Source organism: Pleurodeles waltl, chromosome 9 (assembly GCF_031143425.1).
Source record: "Pleurodeles waltl isolate 20211129_DDA chromosome 9, aPleWal1.hap1.20221129, whole genome shotgun sequence".
NCBI lineage: Eukaryota > Metazoa > Chordata > Amphibia > Caudata > Salamandridae > Pleurodeles > Pleurodeles waltl.
Genome location: NC_090448.1, coordinates 1,144,025,283 through 1,144,040,131, shown reverse-complemented (window position 1 = coordinate 1,144,040,131; position 14,849 = coordinate 1,144,025,283). Strand labels below are relative to the sequence as shown.

General features: G+C 41.7%; 1 protein-coding gene and 1 long non-coding RNA gene across 4 annotated transcripts in view; one reads left to right on the top strand and one right to left on the bottom strand.

Moving 5' to 3' along the window:
• The window catches only part of RGS6 (regulator of G protein signaling 6), a 964,496-nt gene that overhangs the window by 451,383 nt on the left and 498,264 nt on the right, over nt 1-14,849 (top strand). The window lies entirely within an intron of this gene.
• LOC138258795 (uncharacterized) overlaps nt 1-14,849 on the bottom strand; it is a 144,521-nt gene that overhangs the window by 115,828 nt on the left and 13,844 nt on the right. Inside the window, exon 2 of one of the 2 annotated variants that reach the window (XR_011198576.1) lies at nt 8,220-8,259. The exons of the other annotated variant lie outside the window; for it this stretch is intronic. This is a non-coding gene — a long non-coding RNA (uncharacterized lncRNA). The remainder of the gene's footprint in view (nt 1-8,219; nt 8,260-14,849) is intronic. 2 annotated transcript variants of the gene reach the window in all.

The window sequence follows — 14,849 nt, the reverse complement described above, 5'->3', positions numbered from 1 at the left end:
CTTCCATAGATTAATGCATGACTTGACTTCTGAAAATGCATGCATGTGCAGTAATCCAACAGGAGTCATGGGTGAGATAATTGGAGAATTACTAGCCATTTCCTCACAGCACTAGGGATCATTTGGGGAGAGAAGGGTAGATGCACTTAGAGTGGACACTTAGCAAAAGTAGTTAGACTATTCATTTAAGAGATCACAGGATAAATGGATATCAGGGCTAATGGTAAAAAAACATCCTTAAAAATGCACAAGTCTCACTAGGTGGAAAAGCTGCATATCTGCGTGGAGTCACAGAGAACACATTGCACACCTACTTACTGAATGTGTCTAGCCCCCCTTCACTCTGAGACTAATCTCCTCTCAGTGAAAGTGGAGAGACCAAGGTCCATAAGTAGCAGCTGAACTCAAGGCCAGTTCCAAAACCACTGCCCAGGCCCATTCACCCATGATCACTAGATCCGGTGCTATGTAATAAGTGTGACCGTGAGCAAAAACGCACTTTGGGGTACAATTACTACATATGCAATGCCCTTTTCTAAAATGATTTGCACTAGGATTTGGCTCAAAAGGTTTGACAGAGTAGTGCACAGTCATTCCATGTTGAAATAGCTCAGGGGTTAATGCATTCCCTGTATAAATAACACTGTGCAAGCCCTGAATACACAGCTTTCAATTGCAGCAGGTTCTGTTATACCTTTCCTTTGATCCTTCCCAGGTCAAAATAATTGAATTTGCCTTTATTTGTTTAAAATGTTGTGTGTTTAGAGGCTTTGCCTGCTTTTCCAACAAGACAATATAGCGGGAAATTGAATTTCCAAAATCAAGAAAGCCAACCAATGGTAATATTTTCAGGCTCCCAAAGAGCTATGTGTTGGATATCACCAGACTTTTTTGCTGTTAAAAATGTACTTTTATTGTGCATAGTTATGAAAAAAAGGCAGGTAAAGCTCCAAAACACATTGAGATAAGTCATAAGAAAAACGTTATTTTAGTGATATTCATTGATGTATTGATTTATGAAATCAAATGGTTACTGTACCCAAAAAGGTCTAATGTGTATAGGTGTTCAAGTAGACCAAACATTGTTAGGATGCTCAAAACATATTTAATAATCACTATTGCTCCTTGATTGTGGTCAAGGTGTCCTTCTTTGTTCTGTGGCTCCACATAACTTCTGCCAGGGAAGGTTGGTTTAATCATCATTGAGGGTTTTTTTAAGTTTTGCATTTTGATCAGCTTTTTATTGCTTGTTTATTTTTTCCAAGTACAAACAAAATGCCCTGACTTAACTCAGCTTCTAGTTGGCCAACTCAACAAACAAATGACAAACCAAAAAACATATATAACAAAAAGCAGATACAAACATTTTACAGAAAAGTATAGAAATATATATATTGAAGTGGAGATTAAATCTATTAAAGACTAAGGCAGTATGTTCTCAAAACCCTTCAAAGCCATAGAAGGGGGGATGACCTCTGGCTTAGAGTTCTAGAGGGATCTAAGCAACTAATTCCTCAGGCTTGATCCCAAAAAGCCAAGCACCTTCCTCAACACTTGTTCCAATTACATTGTGGGATACAAAGTTTCAGATTATTGGCGGAACGATGAGTGTTTGAGGCTGGCCATATGTAAAACATGTAGTGGTTAGGGGTTAGCCAATGCAAAACTTTCCATGTGATGTGAAGTATAGACTTAATTGCTGCTTTGACATGATCAGTGTACCTATTAATTTGCTACACAGCAGTCTTATAATTACTTCTCATAGAGATACACACAACCAAAACATGTTAGAACAATGTCAAGATCAATTGAGAGCCACGGGAAATGAGCTCTTCATGTATTTTTATTTGGTTATCACTGTTTGATCCCACTAAAGTGCTTCAAATACTTCAACAGGCTGTGCACAATGGTAGCACTGTAGTCTCTTACTTGTGAGCAGTGCAAATACGTGTGCATATAAACCTACATACGTGTGTATACAAACCTACATGTTATACATATTAGCCATGTGTATGCAAAGCATGGATGAATGAAGAATTGTTAATTCAATGTCTTTCTTCAGGCAAATGTGCAATTCACCAAAAAGAAAATACATAGAACAGGGGGTGCTGTTGGGCTGAGGAGTCAGTAATGCTAAAGTGACAAGATGCCTATGTAATGTGTTTCAAAGTTTGTTCTGATGGTGACTCGGATTGGAACCTTGAACAATGATATCCGAGGACTAATTTGATAATGCTGTTTTGCCTTCTGGTGTCTTGAAAGTCATTTACTCCCAAAATGTCATGCACAAAATTAAACTTCTGAACAATGAAAAGCTTTTAAAATTCTAAACATGGAATGCATGACTTTTAGCTCAAAATGTTAACTGGAGCCTTTACTGTAATATTTCATTCACATGACTGAAGACACTGGAGTTGAATTAACTCAAAGGGTAATAGGAGAATCAATCAGGTTTCAACACTTGGACTCTTCATACCTCACTTGAAGAACATAAGCCTATGGTATAGACAAATAAATCAAATGTTCTGTTCTTATTAATATCGCATGGAGGCAATAGGCGTGATATCATAAATCAATAGCCGTATAGGTAGAGTTTTCATTGATACAAACTCAGGGGAAGTTGGAGAGGAGGTGGCATGCAGATTTTCATTCTTCCTGTATGTGCAGTTGTTGTCTAGTGCTTGTTTGTACATTTCTTAGAGCTTAAGCAGCCAGCCTGGGTTTCATCCTGTGTGGCGAGAAGGCCTATGGTATTTTCAAGTTTTAATGATGTCAGACACTACTTGTGTAGAGCTGTTAGGTGCATGTAGTGCTTTGTCAGCTAACTGTGAACAGAATCCTTCACCAGATGACATATAGAATAGTTTTACTTAGATGGTCACACATGGCATAATAAATGTTGGCGGGGACAAGAAAACATTGAACCACAACTGTACAAACTGGAAGGATAAAGATCAGCTTCCAGACATCACATCCATACTCCACGAGTCTATAGACACTCTGTCTGTGATAATATACTTTAAAGGTTGTCCTCATAGTAACAGAAATAGACAAATCACTCCATAGGGCAGTTGAGGCATGACCAGATTTAAAGTTGAGGAACATGGAAAAATCTGCAATTTCAGGAGAAAGTGCTAACTGTGGATTAGAAGCCACCAGTGGATTTTCCTCCCCATGCTGTCCTTATAGCGCCCAGACTGCGGTAGGTGTATTGTTAGTGGAAATCCATCTCAGGGCTGTATGCGGATAATGAGCTCTCATGTTTGCAAATGCGAGACTCCGAGAATAAGGCCATAAGTTTAATTTATGCAAAATGTGCCTTCCAGAGGTGCTAATGGGGAAGATCTGCAGAGTTATTAGGATTATGGGGTGAATTTTCCATAAGTAACTTTATGGTTATAAATGGGAAAGGATGTTGTGAAAGGAAAGATAGCGGGTTGATTGAGAAGGCAGCATTACCCTCAGAGTTGCAAATTTAACAACAATCCTACATCTTCTCATTGGATTTTCACTCTTAGTTTACAAACCTTTTCAAAGTGCCAAACAAACACTGGAGCCTGTGTGCAAATTGAGTAAGGGAATCAGCCAGGCAGCACCTTATATTGAAGATAGGGTGCATGGCAGGGGGTTTCTGCTGCTATCGAAACATTGTTTGGTGAAGAAAATGGTTAAAAATGTTAAGGCGAATTTGCAAATTAGTTCTAAACATCAGCAGGTGGGTATTCTGTTTGTGGAAGATCCACCAAATTAGGGTTAGATAAACACAGAAATCCACATTTTTTACAGTGTTCCCTGAGATATCTATGAATCTATAAAAACAGCAACCCTTTGAAAAATGTAAGCTTACTTTTTCTCATTTTCTGTGTGTCAGATCCACTGTAACTGTATTTGAAAATCTCACCTGCATTCTGGATGTCACTTGAAGGGAAACTTTCCCTCATAATCTTTTTTTTGACAGTAGCAATGCCATTTATCAGGGTGTATCTGCCTATTTTATTCATTGGCTGTAGATTCACAGATTGATGCTTAACCTCTGCTATAAGTCCTCTGTTTCTGCACACCTCAGGAATCTTCACTGGCTTCCCATCAAAAAGTACTGTCATTTTAAAGCTTTATGTCTCACTCATAGACCCATGTACAATGGAGGGCCCCTCTTTCTTATGAAGAAATTTAGGATCTATCACCCACGCTGCACTCAGCCTTCTTCTAAGTAGTTGTGGCTCCTGACCTGGAAGGCCGGCCGTGCCATTATTACCTTGTCTCCCGCCTCTGGAATAACCTATCACTTTCACTCAAAAGGATACATGATCCTGTTTCCTTTCAGGAAAATATAAAAACGTGGCTGTTCTCTTGATTCCTGTCTCCCCCGAATACTTGGTGCCTCCTATTCCCTCCCCTAGGATGGCCCATAAGGTATTTGCGTGCTTCACCAGTTCTTGACATAACATACGTTTCCACTCAATGAATTTTCATGATCCTTAATGTACTGTGCATCATTTTGCCTTTTTCCTAATTGTGGCCCGGTATTATCATAATCACTTCTTTTATGACGAATATATTTAACCATAGAACGTGACCTATTTAATATTACTACAAGGTGGCATGTCTCTTTCATTTACTTCTGAATCATTGTGCTTGATTTCTGAGAAAAACAAAACTTTCTTTTACACCTTTGCACTATTATCTTAGGGTCTGATTCATAGAAAAATAATTATATCTAGGTCATAGACAAATGCCTATAATTTTCTTAGATTTACTCATTCTTTGGAATTTACAATCCATGCATCCATCCTCTCTCTCCTTCCCCCCTCTCTGATCAATTTCTCTTTACCTTCCCCGTCCTTCCCCCCCCCCCCTCTCTCTCCCTCGCTTGAAGCCTTCCTGGGCCTGCTGCAATTAACCACAAGGAGAGCAAGAAAGTGTCAGAGGCCCCAGGAGTGGCTAGGGGCTTTAAATCCGGCCTCCAAGGGCTCTAATTCACTGGAGAAAATGCTGATGGGAAAAGGCTTATCCGGCCCTGCTGGGTGCTAATTGTGAAGTTCTCTGCAGATTCTGGAACTTTCCCTCTCAGGAATGTGAGAAAAGTGTGTGATTCTAGCCAACCTTTGAGGTCATTCATGCAAGTCACACCACCCTGGGAGGTTAGGGCCCGATATATATGTTGGTGGAAAGAGTATTCCGCGCAACAGTACGCTTTCTGCTAACATAATGGTCGGTCTTCAATACTTAAAAGCGGGTGGGCCATAGCTGTGGAGAATGCGCTGACCGCTCCGTCTCTGCAATACACAAACTTATCTGGTGGCCCGACATAGTAAGAACTGTTGAAAAATTGGCAATATGTCTGCCTGCCCAATTTAGATGGGTGGACATATATCAGTTTTTACTGCCCGTCACCGCCAGAAAAATCCTGGTGGGGTATGGGGCAGTAAAAACATAATAAAGCTCCCCCTCGTCTTTGGAGATGACTCCCATGGCAAGGGGGCATTTCTTTTTATTTTAAAAAACAAAGTCCCACTTTGGGGTTCTGTTTTTAAAAATAAAAAGTACTTTGTAACTTTTCTGTACTGCTCTGTCATGTTTGACAGAGCCACGCGTCAAAGTTGCCATGGACGCACAAGAACCGCATGGACGGCGGTTCTGTGAATGCTAGAAATGTCCATTGGCCCGACTGCCATTTCTAAATTTGGCTGTCGGGACCTTTGTCACTGTGACGGAGTAAAATACTCAGTAACGGTGGCAGAGGACAGACTGATCACCTATATTTAAATGGAGCCCTCAGTTTTCAAAAACATCAGGAACTGTTATCCTACAGAGCTGGCTAGCAAACAGCCAAAAACACCTCAGCCCACCACAGAAGGTAATTTGGTATGAAAATCTGCAGGCATTCTAGGAGAAGCTGAATTTTCATTACCCTAGAGTCAGCTCCAGTCCAGCTGTTCAGGAAATACCTGCAGCACAATGTTAGTGGGACAGGCTGGCATCAATCTGAGAACCTATTTTAGAATTGTCCCTTAAATGCCTTTCTTACTGTAGATTTTTCCTCTCCTAGAACACAACGTTCACACTGGTAGTGAAGGTCAGAAAGCAAAACTAAGAAAACAAGTATATTTTCTGTCCTGTTCTAAAGCCTGCTTAAGCTCAGGAACAACTGTCTTTCATGTGCATTCGCACACTCACAGCGTTTAATCATACTACATCCAGTGGGTAATAGAAAGTTGAGGGGTGTCTAAAAATACTCTGAGACCTAGTCACTGGAGAGTTGAGCATATCAACACTTGCACAGTGGGATAAATATGCTGGGACAGATTTTTGCAAGTTCCTGAAAGTGCACCTCCAGAAAGATTATGGGTCTCAGGTTTAGGTGGGAAGGGTACCCCTCAAAAAGGTGGCACCTGTCCCGTCCACCATTATGTGCTGTTCAATGACTGTAATGCACTTGTAATACAGAGGATGAAGGTTTTAAGGCATAGGCGTGATCTGCTCGAGTAGCGGCTGGTGCAGGGATCCATGGATCACTCCCACCTTGACCATCTTTCTTCTAATCACATGAGGTTCCTATAAGTATATGCGCCTACGCTAAGCTTTGGCTGCCTCTTCATTTCTCTGTCCCACTTGACTAATATCTCGTGGGTGCCTAGTGACCCTTTACTAACATCTTCCCATTGCAGACTGCTTAGGCATGGGAAGACTTGTATTTCATGCACATTTAGCGCACTCATGGTACTTTATTCAACTACTCATAGTGTGTGGTAGAAAGTTGGATAGTGTTCAAGAAAGCTCTGAGGAAGGCGTGAGCTTATCTACAATCCAAAATCAGGCTAAGCATGATGGGGCAGACTCTTATAAGTTCACAAAAGAGCTCTTCTACGCAAACCAAGGGAATAGGGCACTCCACCAAACTGTGGTGCACGTCCTGTTCACTGTTATGTGGACTGCATTGACTGTAATGCACTTGTAATACGACAGACAGAATATCCTCCACATTAGGATGGCGGATGAAGGTGGCGAGCAGGCCACAATCAGGACCAATTTGTACCTGTTTACTGGAGTCAGTAGTCACAGTCACTCAAATCTAATTTGAGAAGAAATCTTGGATTGTGGTACTTTTAAGTTGAGAACAATGTAACACTATGAAAGGGTGCCTACCCAGTCAAGTTATACATGATACATATATAGCCATGCACAGCCTTTTAATGTGATATACTAACTATTAATCTGACTGGCCCAGTTCAATCAGTATCACAGACCTTCAGTTCTGAGTGTTACAAAGTAAACCAGGCTGGAAAACAGTCCTAGCTGAGATATGCCCTGGGGACTGTAATCCCCAGTCTCCCGCCTCTTTCCCTCCTGAAAGCAAACTTTGCATCAGTGATATGGTCAAGTATTGTTCTCTGTTGCAAGAATGCAGTCAGCAAAGTGCTGATCATGTTGCCATGCAATGTCTTCCACAACTGATGACGTAGCGTTTACCACTGCTACAGTAGCAAGATTGTAATAAAAATTCAGCATCAAGCAGTGTGTTGCAATGCAATCCACTGCACTGGAAATTCTTTGTGGTGACTTCAAATTGTGCTGCATATCACAGTGCCAACTTTGCACAGCTCGCTGAGCAGTTGAGTCCTGTATAGAAGTAGTCTGCATGAAGGTTCAAGCCCTTAAAAAGAAATGATTGCACAAACTCCCATACAATCTTCGTACTAGCTCCTGGCATGGAAGGGAAACCTGTAGGATTTATTGCGCAGTATATGCTCTCAGGCTACATAGACAGCCAGTGGAGCGCTCTCACAACATGTACATCTTGATGTCGAACAAGCTCTTTTGCTTAGCATGTATGCCTGAAAAAGATGGTACCTGCCTGCCCTACACAGTGAACTCTACTGTCTCTGAGCTGCACAAATTGAAAAATCACCTCCAGATTCTGATCACTGATCCTCTTCTTCAGATGCTGCTTAGTAGCAGAACTTGCCTCAGAGCTCTCCTCCATCATTTGAATAAGGGCCTGGGCAGAAGTCATCCAATGAAATATCATTACGCTGAACTATCTAAAACATTTAATCTCCAATACTGTGTGCTAGGTAAAATGCAGAGGTTGTAGTAGAAATGTATTGCACTAACAATGCGGTGTGTGAGAATGGAATGTAGTGTTGTGAAAATAAGAGTGTAGTACAAAGGAAATAGAAGCAAAATAATTGCATCAGTAAAGAAACAGAATTTCTCACCTGTCTGACGTGTTCAATCAGCAAAAATTAGCTGGTAAACCTACACGAAAAAAAAGAACTAAACTTGCAACACACACAACAAGGTGAACTAAAACATAATTACATATTTCCATTTATCCACTGAAAGTCAGTTATCACCCCTAGTAGGCCGACAGCCCCAAATTCATGCTTTGGACAGATCTTTATTGTTGGAGGAAGCTGCCAGGCCTGGCCCTTTGATTATACCCACAGACATCCACGTGAGCGCATTAACCATCTGGGGCTTTCCTACCAGAACAATGCATATGCATTAGATTGGTTTAGATTGCAACTATTTTTATATAAGGTGTGTGCATGATATTTTATTTGATCTTACCTGTAGGTGAAAGGCCAACAAAATAGTTACAGAAGGTTTTCTTTTTAGCCTCTTTGGACCAACTCCAAAAATGCCCCTTGGTGGGAACAACCCATGTGAGGAAGCCAATCACCACCACCCCACACAAATTGGTGTCTAGTTGGATTCCTGGTCGAAGGTTGAAGTCTGTGCTGCAATCCCAGAGCACAAATCCATGGCAGAGGTGCACAATTGGAAAGGAGTGACTCTGGCCTCTATCCTTTCCATTGGTGCCACTCATGTCATAATTACTGCCCGGGTCAGCAGAAAGGTCCTCGGGGCAGGGACAAGCAAAAACAAAATGGCCGCCATAGTTTCCCTTTCCATGGACAGGTAGGAAAGACCATCAGGCCACTCACCGGATGTCTGATTGGCCCCTCAGAGAAGGGAAAATACTCAAAAATATTTTGATTCTCTTGGTGAAGGGGGTTGTCCCATGCCTTGGGGCACAATCTTTCTCCTCTTCAAATACAAACCTCCATGGTGCATAATGGGGTCTCCTGCTGGGGGGATTGCGGTGCACCTGTGATCCTTGAGCAGGAAGCCTTTTGGGAGTGACAGCTGGATAGGGGAGGCTCTCCCCCTTCCAACAATACTGTTCCCGTTTTTCTGGGCCACGATAGGGGTGGTGGGGGCTTAGTTAAATCTGGCTGACTGCACAGAGCAATACTTTCCGGCTGCTTCCAACTAACCATCCAGAAGGCCAATGACATCAACGTGGTGGATGGCATGCTGATATCATTGATCGGCATGGGGGAGGATGGAGATGATTCTTCGTGGTCCCTGTCATTTTGTAAATTGGGAATAGTTCTCCATGGCCTGCCATTTGTGAAGCCGTTCCCATCAACAACACTAAGGATATAGTGCTCTTGACAGAAATGGTCATGCTTGCACTGACATGAATAAAGATGCCGGTAAGGCTCTATTTATCAATTTATCAACCACTGGATTCAATTGTACATGTAGACTATGCCTTTCGTCCATGTTTCTTCAATACTCTTCCCATGCCACATAACTTTTTTTAGAGCTACACCCACCATCTTCAATCCACTTAAGCACTTACTGTAGCTTTGGCATAAAAGGGTCTATTAACAGTCCAGCCTCAGTCATTCAAGGTAATCTTTGAGTGTTTACAGAGCATAGAACAAATAGACCACATAATATAGCCTATGTGGGGTCCACTGCATATGTCTTTTCAGGCCATTGTACACTCTTATTTTCTAAGTGCAGAGGCAGTTACCCCAAGTTGTTAACTCAAAGTTTAACTAACTCTAGGAGTTTGCGTACAGAGGTACACGCAAGCTTAGGTATCCATGGTCTACATTTTGAACGTTGGGTTTGATTCACAAAGGGGTTTCTGAAACGTTTGGAGTTTTACTCTTATACAGGGCCAAAGCTACTGGGCGGCATTTGAGGGCCGGGCCAGCCTATAATAGTTTTTGGCCCCCACAAATTCCAAGGCAGCTGGCACAGCTTGGAGGTGTGGGTTGATGGAGATGTTGTTTACTTTTCAGTCTTTGACTGCAAAGTCAGAGGATTTTATAAAGTGAACTCTGTGACCATCTCTCTGAGGTACAGACACAGCCACTGGAATTATGTGACAGGAAAGGCCTAAACTAGGCAACAATATAAGCTAAATCGTGTAGCAAGAAAACACAATTTGTGCAGTTTAATGGAGCACATTTTGTGATGGTATATCATTATTTTGCCATTTTTACATGTTAGCACTGTCTGGGCATAGGTTTCCCTTTACCAGTTCCAAAATACAGCTGTAAGTAACTGAATAGTGACAAGTGAACCTTTGTGGAGGATCTATCACTGCATAGCAGCACATGTTGCAGCATTTTGGTAACTTTTGATCTGTTTGAGCTACAAACAAAATGTGTTTTTTGATAAAATCTGCGTGTTACGAGGTCGATGATAGATTATGTGGCAAATGCGGCAAATTCATAATGATGTGGCTAATAATTTGAGTGGGGTGGCATATGGAGTGGTCAAAGAAATACTGCAGGATGTCAATTTGTTTCTACTTCAAAAATGTGTAAATACCTGTAAATGACCTGTACAAATATTTCACCATATACCTGTAGTTACGAAAGCACAAATAAAACATATTATGTTTTATAACTCTGAAGTGTGATGTAAACAAAGAATTTAATAGGCTCAAAACAAATATTGGTAATGCACTAATGATAAATAAAATATGGTATTGCAGCATTTGGATAGCACTTACTCACCCCTGTGTGTGGCACTGAAGCGTGTACATACATGGGCAGCAAGCTACGCCATTTAGGGTGACGTGTGGCTGGAAGGGTGTTGCCTTTTTTTTATGATCCTATGTGGGAAGTGTTTCCATGTCATGTGCGATGACCACCAAGGTGAGGTTATCGTGTTGTAAGATGCTGTGCATAGCAGTGTCGTGGACGATGAGGTGTGAGAGGAACAGACACACAGTTTATAGTTTTCACTACGCTGGTAGCTATGAACAGCTCTGAAGTACCATTTATGGACTTTTTCTATGGTTATAGTCTGTTTAGCTTGTTACGGCACTGGGTTGTCCAATCAGATATTTTGGGGCAGATTTACTTACATTTCACACACTTCAACACAAAGCAGACAGCAGAAATGCGCCACATTTACGTAGATATGGCACATTTCTGCGTTCTACGAGTTCTGGCACACTGTGTGCTTCCTAGAAGCGATGCAGGCACCCTTGGGCCACGGTACAAGGGTGCCTGTGTTATGGGCAGGATTGTTTTTGAGCAGGAAGAGGCACCCTCCCGCACAAAAACAATCCTTATAGGAATATTCCTCTTTCTATGTGTGCTGCAGGATGAGGAAGTAAAAGGAAGAAATACAAATAAATATATTTCTCCTTGTTATTCCTCAGTGGGGACGACAGAGCATTTTGACACATTCCCAGGTTTACTAGCAGTAATAAATCTGGAAATGCACACAAATCCACGGATCGATGCATGGGAACGTCCAAGCTTCACGCCTTCCTAAAGCAAGGTAACACAAGGCAGCGATCAGGATGCCTTGCATTACTTTGTAAACTACGCAAAGCCACACAAAGTGGTTTTGCATGGCTTAATAAATACAACAGATGATTTTGCGTCAGGTTTGTGCCACAAAAGTGACACAACCAGACGCAAATTCTTAGTAAATCTGTCCCCTAGTGTACAGTTCTGGGCCATATCTGTCATTGTTGGAGAGAAAAAGTGAGAGAGCTGCTGGGATGGCCATTATTACTATCATTTCATAACCGAAAGCCATTGTGAAATATAAATAAGTGCCCATAGTATACACATTTTTGGGGCCTGCTGTCATGGAATAGATTAAAGTCCTCCAATTGACCCGATGCATGTGACAGATCTCTTCAGTTTTTCCTTGCCTGTTCATTTAGTGAGGGCTGGTTTAATGGCTGCCCAATACAGGTGATGAACAACCCTTGCAGCATATATGCGTTAACTGAACGGAGGAGGTGTAAGTTACAGTAGACTGATGACCTCTGAGTGTTATGGTTTTAGTCTTAGTATTAGTAATAGTGTGGACCAGAAAAGCTATTTATGAACTTACGTAACTACATAATACCCAGGCCAAGCATAGGCCAGCCCTCTTTAACTTACCTGCTTATCAAAAGTAGTTTGCTGGTTTGATTGTTTCCAATCTGTGGATTGTAAGCTAAAGATTTAGCTTGAGGGTGTGGCTGTTTTTCCAGGTTTTGTTGCAAGGATGTGGGTGGTGTAGTTGTCTTGGAAATAGCCATGCTTGCGAACTGTCTTCTGAAGTGTATATGCTCCGGGATGCTTTGAATTCTGGCTGATAGTTTGTTCCAGAGCTTGGCAGCTTGAAGTGAGACAGCAGTACCTCCTACAGATTTCTTATGGTAAGGCGGTATGGTAAGTGGCAATACAAGCCCAGAGCACAGTGTCCGGATTTATTTTTTATTGCTTAAACTTAGCTTCTAGGTATAGCTGACCTTTTCCTTGGAGGCTGTGTGAACAAAGCAAAATACCTTGAACATTGCCCTTCTTGCTATAGGCAGGCAGTGGAGTGATTGCAGGACTGGAGCTGTGTGTTCTTTTCGGTGAAAGTCAAGAAGAAGTTTTGCAGCAGCAATTTTGATGAGTTGATTAAGCATATGATGACTGTGGGTGTGCCAAGGTATAGGCTGTTGGCATGGTCGAGCTTGGAGATTACAAGTGTGAGGATGCCCTCCTCTTTATGCTGGTATCCAACGTATAGAAGGATGCAACATAGTGCTTTCATTGTATAGAAGGCACTCTGTTTTAGGTTGTTAACATGTGATTTCAAACATAGGTCGTAATCCATGATTACCCAAAGGTTTTTTACTTCTCTTGGTATTGTGGGAGGGACCTCATTTTCCTTAGCCATATGGTGGTAGGCTGGTATTTTTGTCATTGTCAACAGGTCATAATCTCTATCTTTCCTGTATTTAGCTTTATATTGTTCCTCATCCATATGTTTATGGCCCGAAGGCAGTCATCAAGTTTTAAACTATGGAGGTCTTCCAGACCATTCATTTTTTTAAAACGATTTGGGTGTCATCTACATGGTTGTAACAGGTGAGGTTGGATGATTTAATCAGGTTTGGTAAGGGGGTCAGGCAGATGTTGAATAATAGTGGTGATATAATGGACCCCAGTGCGACACCACAATGTTGTGTGTGAGGAACTGATTTAAAAGGTAGAATCAATGCTAGTTGTCTGTCACAGCTGAGAGGCCAAGAATTTAATGGGCATTAGCTGAACTCCCCCCTCGCCTTTCAGATATGGTATGTCAAACATAAATTTGCTGTGTTGAGTGTTTGCACAACTGTACAGGTTATAGAGTCATTTTGTTTTTAAGCAAACAGCTTTCATGACCTTTTCTATAAATGGTTATCACTACTAAAGCCTACTGGACATTCAGATGCAATATTCAATTAGATTCCAATGAAGCATGGCGCTTTGATTAGCCTGTTGTGCATGGGCAGAGTATTCACAAGTCAGGTACAAGCATGGGCAGAGTATTCACAAGTCAGGTACAAGCATGGGCAGAGTATTCACAAGTCAGGTGCAAGCATGGGCAGAGTATTCACAAGTCATGTGCAAGCATGGGCAGAGTATTCACAAGTCAGGCGCAAGCATGGGCAGACTATTCACAAGTCAGGCGCAAGCATGGGCAGACTATTCACAAGTCAGGCGCAAGCATGGGCAGACTATTCACAAGTCAGGCGCAAGCATGGGCAGAGTATTCACAAGTCCGGCGCAAGCATGGGCAGAGTATTCACAAGTCATGCGCAAGATTGGGCAGAGTATTCACAAGTCAGGCGCAAGCATGGGCAGAGTTTTCACAAGTCAGGCGCAAGCATGGGGAGAGTATTCACAAGTCAGGCGCAAGCATGGGCAGAGTTTTCACAAGTCAGGTGCAAGCATGGGCAGAGTATTCACAAGTCATGCGCAAGCTTGGGCAGAGTATTCACAAGTCAGATTCAACTTAAATTTGACTGACATTGCTCCAACCTACGCTGGTCTGTAGTGATATATGCAAAAAGAACAAGTGATGGACGGAATGCTGAACAATGTCAAACATTCACCCCCAGTACAGAGATCTGGGCCTAAATCCATCGTTTTTGTTGCTGCCCATGCAATTCCAGTTTGGATATATAGCCTGGTGATATAAGATCTACAGATCGTTATTTTGTTGTTAGAGCCAGATAGTTTGTTAGGATATTGTGCCTGCTGCAGAGGGCTGCAAATATCTAACCAGCAGTAGTGGGAATCTGAAATGACCCAATATAGCCTGCCATGACAAAAAGCGCTGCCAAACCACATTATCTTTCGAAAATCGTTTATCTAGAGAAGCCTGCTAGAGTCAACACCCTGAGGATTCATCTCCTGGAACCAAATGCTGTGGAAAAAGATAATCAGGGCATGTGAGGCTGAAAGCATTTGTTTTATATTTTATCTCTCTTGACATCTTTGCAGAAAATCAACTAATACTTTATGATTTTTGCATATTGTAGTTTAAGATCTGTGCAGTATGAATCTGCTTTTTGAAATGTTTTGACTCCTTTGAAATTTTGCTTTATCTTTATCTAATTTATGGTAAGAGCAAATAAATTGCTGTTGTGAGATCCTCTGTAATTAATGTGTGCTAAATGCATAATATTTGGTGACCGTGTAAAGTAGCATTTTTATTAGAAGTGTTGGAACGCTGGGTGGTAGGAATTTTATGGTTCCTCACAGGTT